The sequence below is a fragment of the Oncorhynchus mykiss genome, chromosome 9, assembly GCF_057628025.1.
Source record: "Oncorhynchus mykiss isolate SJ-2025 chromosome 9, ASM5762802v1, whole genome shotgun sequence".
Taxonomy (NCBI): Eukaryota; Metazoa; Chordata; class Actinopteri; order Salmoniformes; family Salmonidae; genus Oncorhynchus; species Oncorhynchus mykiss.
In genome coordinates, this window is record NC_143030.1 from 45,177,236 (window position 1) to 45,186,853 (window position 9,618).

The following is a 9,618-nucleotide window of genomic DNA, read 5'->3' on the forward strand; positions in this document are numbered from 1 at the left end:
TCAAGCACCCAACCTAACTGGCTAACATTGGCTAGATTGCTAGCTACTTCCAGACACAAATGAGAGAACACCTCACTCTGATAATTTTACTCGCCCCAGCAGAGCTGGTTAGGCTTTTTTCGTGTTATCCAGACCGTTGGTGAATAACTGTGCAGCCAGAAACAATTTAGAGCAGAATAACTGCTCTAAATTGTTATTCAGTTATTCTGCTCTCTGGCACTCTCAGACGAGAGTCTTCTGATATCGAAGTATAGCCAGAGTGAGGACAGTAACATACAGTGCTTTGCGAAAGTATTCGGCCCCCTTGAACTTTACATTTCAGGCTTCAAACATAAAGATATAAAACTGTATTTTTTTGTGAAGAATCAACAACAAGTGGGACACAATCATGAAGTGGAACGACATTTATTGGATATTTCAAACTTTTTTAACAAATCAAAAACTGAAAAATTGGGCGTGCAAAATTATTCAGCCCCTTTACTTTCAGTGCAGCAAACTCTCTACAGAAGTTCAGTGAGGATCTCTGAATGATCCAATGTTGACCTAAATGACTAATGATGATAAATACAATCCACATGTGTGTAATCAAGTCTCCGTATAAATGCACCTGCACTGTGATAGTCTCAGAGGTCCGTTAAAAGCGCAGAGAGCATCATGAAGAACAAGGAACACACCAGGCAGGTCCGAAATACTGTTGTGAAGAAGTTTAAAGCCGGATTTGGATACAAAAAGATTTCCCAAGCTTTAAACATCCCAAGGAGCACTGTGCAAGCGATAATATTGAAATGGAAGGAGTATCAGACCACTGCAAATCTACCAAGACCTGGCCGTCCCTCTAAACTTTCAGCTCATACAAGGAGAAGACTGATCAGAGATGCAGCCAAGAGACCCATGATCACTCTGGATGAACTGCAGAGATCTACAGCTGAGGTGGGAGACTCTGTCCATAGGACAACAATCAGTCAGTCGTATATTGCACAAATCTGGCCTTTATGGAAGAGTGGCAAGAAGAAAGCCATTTCTTAAAGATATCCATAAAAAGTGTCGTTTAAAGTTTGCCACAAGCCACCTGGGAGACACACCAATCATGTGGAAGAAGGTGCTCTGGTCAGATGAAACCAAAATGGAACTTTTTGGCAACAATGCAAAACATAACATTTGGCGTAAAAGCAACACAGCTGAACACACCATCCCCACTGTCAAACATGGTGGTGGCAGCATCATGGTTTGGGCCTGCTTTTCTTCAGCAGGGACAGGGAAGATGGTTAAAATTGATGGGAAGATGGATGGAGCCAAATACAGGACCATTCTGGAAGAAAACCTGATGGAGTCTGCAAAAGACCTGAGACTGGGACGGAGATTTGTCTTCCAACAAGACAATGATCCAAAAATAAAGCAAAATCTACAATGGAATGGTTCAAAAATAAACATATCCAGGTGTTAGAATGGCCAAGTCAAAGTCCAGACCTGAATCCAATCGAGAATCTGTGGAAAGAACTGAAAACTGCTGTTCACAAATGCTCTCCATCCAACCTCACTGAGCTCAAGCTGTTTTGCAAGGAGGAATGGGAAAAAAATTCAGTCTCTCGATGTGCAAAACTGATAGAGACATACCCCAAGCGACTTACAGCTGTAATCGCAGCAAAAGGTGGCGCTACAAAGTATTAACTTAAGGGGGCTGAATAATTTTGCACGCCCAATTTTTCAGTTTTTGATTTGTTAAAAAAGTTTGAAATATCCAATAAATCCATGATTGTGTCCCACTTGTTGTTGATTCTTCACAAAAAAATACAGTTTTATATCTTTATGTTTGAAGCCTGAAATGTGGCAAAAGGTCGCAAAGTTCAAGGGGGCCGAATACTTTCGCAAGGCACTGTATGTACTCTCAACAACAACAAAAACTGTTTAAGGAAAATGTTATGTTTATATATATATATATATATATATATATATATATATATATATATGTTTAGCTCACATAATATAATTTAAATGTATGCATTAAGGTGTATGTAATATAGTAAACTAATCAAAAACAATGTAGATATTAAAAAATGCATTTCTATAGCTTCCAAAATATTTTTTTTACAACGGAGGAGGAATACCAAGATGGCTGCGGTGTGGCTTCAATACAGTTCCCCCTGGTAATCATGCAGGGGTCATCCACATCATTGGTCCTGCCATGGGACCCTGCAATCCAGAGCTCCGGGTGCCAAGCACACTTAACGGTACATGCTGTAGCTTGTCCTCATATTTAACCAAGACTCAACTTCAGTAGGCGGATGGATTTGGGGCTCTCACGAGTTTATTATAGGGCAGACTCTTTCACGTGATATTTATTTTGCAACTACAGATGACTAAAGTTGTATCATTTTCAATCATGAGGACCTTGACATTGATTTTATTCTCTTAGTTGCTTACTGCTCAGCCATCACCTTCAATTGCAAGTTTTATTTATCCTATAAAAAAAAAACAGGCACATTTTATGTGAAAAAGCTTTGATGCAATATCCATCTTTTGAATGGTTGTTTATTTCAAATCCACAGTGTTACCTGTGAGAAATTAGAAGATGGTGAGTTGATAGTCCAAGGATGGTTCACTCACATGACAAAATATTTGTGTTCTCACCTTGAAGGTATGAACAAGGAGAAACTATAATCCACATTAGTCAAAATGAGTCTCTCTAGTACATAAACTGTTTCTCGACCTGCAAGGGGCACTATCAATGTTCGCTACACTGGTGTCAGAAGTGGGATGATGGGTTTGGGTTATTTGTTTCCACAAGGGATACCACCGGAATGGACAGAGATTCCTGAAGCCAATCCTTCTCATCTGTGTGCACTCAAAGTTGCTCTTCTGCCTGAAGACTGGGGGGCTGTTCGGCTGAACATAAGTTAGGTCATCAACATATGCAATAGGGAAAGCTAATATGAATTCAATTCATGATATGAATAGGTTGGGTGAATTTACAGTGATGCATGTTATAGCAACACATCATAACGTTTGCAGGAAGTATTCACGATCTCACAGGAACTTGGACCGATATAAATGGCAATACATACTGTCGTTATGAACCACCTTTGGGAGAAGTTGACCTCAGTGGTCTCGAACAGTTGGGGACTACTATAGCCTATTCCTTTACAGCAAACTTAAAATCACAATCATCGGCTGTATTGCTGAATAATTGGAATAGTGAAAAGGCGAATGTCTAACTCTCTGTATTATGTTCAGGTAAGGCTCATTGAGATCATTTCTCTTCTTCATACAGCTGTGGTTCTATCACCTTGCGCCTGCAGAGCCAGGTTTCCAGCCAATCACCACTGCTTACAATCTCCCGCCACCGGCAGTAGGTGAATATTCAAAGTATACGACATGCAATGAATGTACCATATGTTACGTTTTTTTTAAATATTATTATATTTGTTTTATTCCTCTGTCAAGTTAATGGTGATATTTGTTTATTTTATTATAATAACATAAATAATTAGCATTTACTGATGGAATTGATACTACACTGGAAAAAAATATCAACGCAACATGTAACAATTTCAAAGATTTTACTGAGTTACAGTTCATGTAAGGAAATTAGTCAATTGAAATAAATTCATTAGGCCCTAATCTCTGGATTTCATATGACTGGGAATACAGATATGCATCTGTTGGTCACAGATACCTTTTAAAAAAAGGGAGGGACATGGATCAGAAAACCAGTCAGTATCTGTTGTGACCACCATTTGCCTCCATGCAGAGCGACACATTTCCTTCACATGGAGTTGGTCAGGCTGTTGATTGTGGCCTGTGGAATGTTGTCCCACTCCTCTTCGGATATTGGTGGGAACTGGGACGCTGTCATAAACGTCGATCCAGATCATCCCAAACATGCTCAATGGGTGACATGTCTGGTGAGAATGCAGGCCATGGAAGAAGTGTGACATTTTAAGCTTCCGGGAATTGTGCACAGATCCTTCCGTCATGGAACCGTGCATTATCATGCTGAAACATGAGGTGGCGGATGAATGGCACGACAATGGGCCTCGGGATCTCATCACGGTATCTCTGTGCATTCAAGTTGCCATCGATAAAATGCAATTGTGTTTGTTGTCCGTAGCTTATGCCTGCCCATACCATAACCCCACTGCCACCATGGGACACTCTGTTCAAACCGGTCACACACATGACCCCCATACACTAGGTCTGCCATCTGCCCGGTACAGTTGAAACCGGGATTCACTCCTCCAGTGTGCCAGTGGCCATCGAAGGTGAGCATTTGCCCACTGAAGTCGATTATGACGCCGAACTGCAGTCAGGTCAAGACCATAGTGAGGACGACGAGCACGCAGATGAGCTTCCCTGAGACAATTTCTGGTTGTGCAAACCCAAAGGTTTCTTCAGCTGTCTGGGTGGCAAAATGTATTTGACATGAACTGTTCCCTTTTATTGTGCCTTTTCAAGTGGACCAAGAGGAAGAGTCTTTCCACAAGATTGATGACGAGGGAAATCCAGCAAGCCTTCTAATAGGCAGTTTTGGATACTGAGCTGGTGGCACTGGTGGCCTGCTCTCTCTGTGTATGTTTGTTCCAAAGTTACCTACCACCTCTCTTATGTTCTTTGTTTTGAAGTAAAATTCCCACTTCACTCAGCTGCCGAAGGCCTCCGAGGTACTTGTTTTCAGTGCTCGTGGTGTACCCTGCCAGAAAACCACGTCTTCCAAAGAGCTGCGCTAGCTTTCGCTGAGTTCATGCAGTGGCATGGTGTCTTAAATTGGACATGGTTGCCCCCCTGTGGCTAAATATGGAAGTCAAGTCTGTAACACATTCCTCTCTTCCAGCCTTTCTTTCCTCCAAAGCAGAGTGCCCAAACAAACTGACAGGCAACAACCTTGTTTTGAGAAATTTTTCAAGACTTCTAAACCAGATTAAGCGTGTTTATAAGGTACCTCTGTATACACCCTGATATGCTTAAATCCTTCTTTTGTTCCTTCTAGGTCCGATAAGGTGTTTGCTGAGTGGAAGGGGAAGGGACTGGCCACAATTGAAGACTTATATATAGATAAGCAATTAGCATCATTCATCCAATTAAAGAATACATTCAAACTCTCTCCATCATATGTTATGTTATTTACAAGTCAGACACTCAATATTGAGATCTCAGATGATCTATGGGGAGAAGCCCTGTCTAGAATCACTCCTGTTCCATCAATGGAAATATCAATTAATACAATACAAAGTCAAAGTCAAAACCAAATGACATAGAATTTAATCCCAGGTCTCCTCACTGTGTGACAAATGAGATTCATTAACTCATCTTTTTTGGCTCTGCCCCCTAATTAATAATTTTTGGAGGAACGATTGGTATTCAAAGGTATATGAGAAGGACATTGAACTTGACCCAGAACTTGCTCTCTTTGGCTGTTCAGAGTCTGTTTTAAGATAATCCTATGAGGAACAACAAGCTCTGGTGTTTGGAATGGTGGCTGCAAAAAAATGATCCTCACAGACTGGAAGTTAGCCATCCCCCCTTGCTTCCGTAGATGGCAAGCAGAAAAGATTAACATCATAAACATTTTTAAAAAAACATTTTTTAAATCAGGACTAACTCCTCCAGAAGAATTTTCAAAAGTTGGGGTCCATTTCCTGACTTTCTGGACTGATTGTGAACACTGATTTTTTGTTGTAACTCTCATAGTGTTCTTCTATTCTTGTCCCATGTCTTGCTGAGGCAATACTTCACAAGTCTGGTAGCTGTTTGCTATTTTTGTTTTGCACTAAATTGTAAAATAAAATTATTTAAAAATAAATAAATATATATATAGGGAACACATTATTAACTAACTGTGTCTGAATGTAGACATAATTAGGATTCATGTGCTCCCCTCTACCCTAGTGTTAATTACTATTACATATTAAGGAACTGGCAGTACATATGTGTGTCTCCCTGTTTTCTTCCACGTACATATTAGACAAAGAAGTAAATCACTGAATAAATTATAGACCTTATAGATCAGTGGTTCTCAAAGTGGTGGTAGCAAAGTTTTGGGGGTTGCCAGTGTGAAACTGAAAAACGTATACAGTGCATTCAGAAAGTATTCAGACCCCTGGACTTTTTCCACATTTTGTTAAGTTACGGCTTTATTCTAAAATCGATTAAATAGTTTCTCCCCCCCCCCCCCCTCCCCCCTCATCAAGCTACACACAATACCCAATAATGACAAAGCAAAAACAGGTTTTTAAAAATGTTTTCAAATTTATAAAAAATAATGAAATATCACATTTACAGAAGTATTCAGCCCCTTTACTCGGTACTTTGTTGAAGCACCTTTGGCAGCGATTACAGCATCGAGTCTTCTTGGGTATGACGCTATAATTTTGACACACCTGTATTTGGGGAGTTTCTCCCATTCTTCTCTGCAGATCCTCTCATGCTCTGTAAGGTTGGATGGGGAGCGTCGCTTCAAAGCTGTTTTCAGGTCTCTCCAGAGATGTTAAATCGGGTTCATGTCCGGACTCTGGCTGGGCCCCGCAAGGACATTCAGAGACTTGTCCCGAAGCCACTCCTGCATTGTCTTGGCTGTGTGCTTAGGGTCGTTGTCCTGTTGGAAGGTGAACCTTCACCCCAGTCTGAGGTCCTGAGCGCTCTGGAGCAGGTTTTCATCAAGGATCTCTCTGTACTTTTCTCTGTTAATCTTTCCCTCAATCCGGACTAGCCTCCCACAGCATGATGCTGCCACCACCATGCTTCACTGTAGGGATAGTGCCAGGTTTCCTCCAGATGTGACGCTTGGCATTCAGGCCAAATAATTCAATATTGGTTTCATCAGACCAGAGAATCTTGTTTCTCATGGCCTGAGAGTCTTTAGGTGCCTTTTGGCAAACTCCAAGCAGGCTGTCATGTGCCTTTTACTGAGAAGTGGCTTCCGTCGGGCCATTTTACCATAAAGGCCTGATTGGTGGAGTACTGCAGAGATGGTTGTCCTTCTGGAAGGTTCTCCCATCTCCACAGAGGAACTGTAGAGCTCCATTGGGTTCTTGGTCACCTCCCTGATCAAGGTCCTTTTTCATTTGAACTGTTATTTAACTAGGCAAGTCAGTTCAGAACAAATTCTTATTTTCAATGACGGCCTACGAACAGTGGGTTAACTGCCTTGTTCAGGGGCAGAATGACAGATTTTTACCTTGTCAGCTCAGGGATTCGATCTTGCAACCTTTCGGTTACTAGTCCAACGCTCTAAACACTTTGTTGGCCAGCTCTAGGAAGAGTCTTGGTGGTTCCAAACTTCTTCCATTTAAGAATGATGGAGGCAATTGTGTTCTTGGGGACCTTCAATGCTACAGATATTTTTTGGTACCATTGGGCTCACGAGTGCTGCAGCGGTCTAAGGCACTGCATCTCAGCGCAAGAGGCATCACTACAGTCCCTGGTTTGTATCCAGGCTGTATCACATCCGGCCGTGATTGGGAGTCACATCGGGCAGTGCACAATTGGCCCAGCGTCGTCCGGGTTTGGCCGGGGTAGGCCGTCAATGGGGGTTCGGATTGATTGGTTGGGGTTGCTTGGGGGAGAAAGATGCGGGCAGGGCTGGCCCTTTCACCTAAAGAACACAAAGAGGTAAACATAAGTGTTGGACAAGTAGAAAAATCTATGTTAAATGTATCAATGCGTATGTGTGATTGTTCTGCAAAATGATTTGCTTTAGTATGATTTTGTACTCTTTTAGAATGTCATGATTTCTGTTAAATTTAGGTCATTTTGTAGAGATGGTGACTTACCGGTAAGTTTTGCACAGGAAACATTGTCTGAAATAGAAGAACATTGTTAGTGTTAATCAACAATTACAATCAACAATTATTTAACAGCCTGTACACTGACCAACCTCGAAAGTCCGTATTGACTTTCCTGCAATGCCCCTATTTATCCTGACCAGCCTGTGAGGCCCCTATTTATCCTGACCAGCCTGTGAGGCCCCTATTTACAATGACCAGCCTGCGAGGAACCTATTTATCCTGACCAGCCTGTGAGGAGCCTTTAATTATACACCAGCCTGGGAGGAGCCTTTAATTATACACTAGCCTGGGAGGAGCCTTTAATTATACACCAACCTGGGAGGAGCCTTTAATTATACACCAACCTGGGTGGAGCCTTTAATTATACACCAGCCTGGGAGGAGCCTTTAATTATACACCAACCTGGGTGGAGCCTTTAATTATACACCAGCCTGGGAGGAGCCTTTAATTATACACCAACCTGGGAGGAGCCTTTAATTATACACCAACCTGGGAGGAGCCTTTAATTATACACCAACCTGGGTGGAGCCTTTAATTATACACCAGCCTGCGAGGAGCCTTTAATTATACACCAGCCTGCGAGGAGCCTTTAATTATACACCAGCCTGGTTGGACCAATTGTGCGCCGCTCTATGGGACTCCCAATCACGGCTGGATGTGATACAGCCTGGATACGAACCAGGGACTGTAGTGATGCCTCTTGCACTGAGTGTCTTAGACCTCTGCGCCACTCAGGAGCCCATTGAGTTGCACCCCCTTTTGGCCTCAAAAGGAACTCAGGACCTCAAACTGGGACGAAGGTTCACCTTCCAACAGGAAAATTACCCTAAGCAAACAGCCAAGACAACACAGGAGTGTCTTCGGCAAGTCTCTGAATGTCCTTGAGTGGCCCAGCCAGAGCCTGGACTTGCGGAAACTGAGAATGGATGAACAAGATTGTAGTTACGTCACAATACTAACCTAATTGACAGAGTGAAAATATGGAAGCTTGTACGGTATAAAAATATTCCAAAACATGCATCCCGTTTGCAACAAGGCACTTAAATAATACTGCTAAAATTGTGGCAAAACAATTAACTTTTTGTTCTGAATACAAAGTGTTATGTTTGGGGCAAATCCAATACAACACATTACTGCGTACCACTCTCCATATTTTCAAGCACAGTGGTGGCTGCATCATGTTATGGGTATGATCGTTAAGGACTGGGGAGTTTTTCAGGATAAAGAAGAAATGGAATGGAGCTAAGCACAGGCAAAATCCTTATGGAAAACCTGGTTCAGTCTGCTTTCCACTAGTCACTGGGAGATAAATTCATCTTTCAGCAGGACAATAATCTAAATCACAAGGTCAAATTTACACTGGAGTTGCTTGCCAAAAAGACAGTGAATGTTCCTGAGCGGCCAATTTAAACTACTTGAAAATCTATGGCAAGACCTGAAAATGGTTGTCTGGCAATGATCAGCAACCAATTTGAAAGAGCTTGAAGAATTTTGAAAAGAATAATGGGCAAATGTTGCACAATCCAGGTGTGGAAAGCTCTTATTTACCCAGATAGACTCAACCGTAATCGCTGCCAAAGGTGCTTCTACAGAGTATTGACTCTGTGGTGCGAATACTTATGTAAATGAGATATTTCTGTATTTCATTTTCAATACATTTGCTAACATTTAGGAAAAAAATCTCAATCTAATCCATTTTAAATTCAAGCTGTAACGCAACAAAAATGTGGAATAAGTCAAGGGGTACGAATACTTTCTGAAGGCACTGTAGTTATCGTCTCCCTTTACTACTGGTCTGTAGGATGCCTTGCCCATGTCGATAGCGACGCTGAATTCC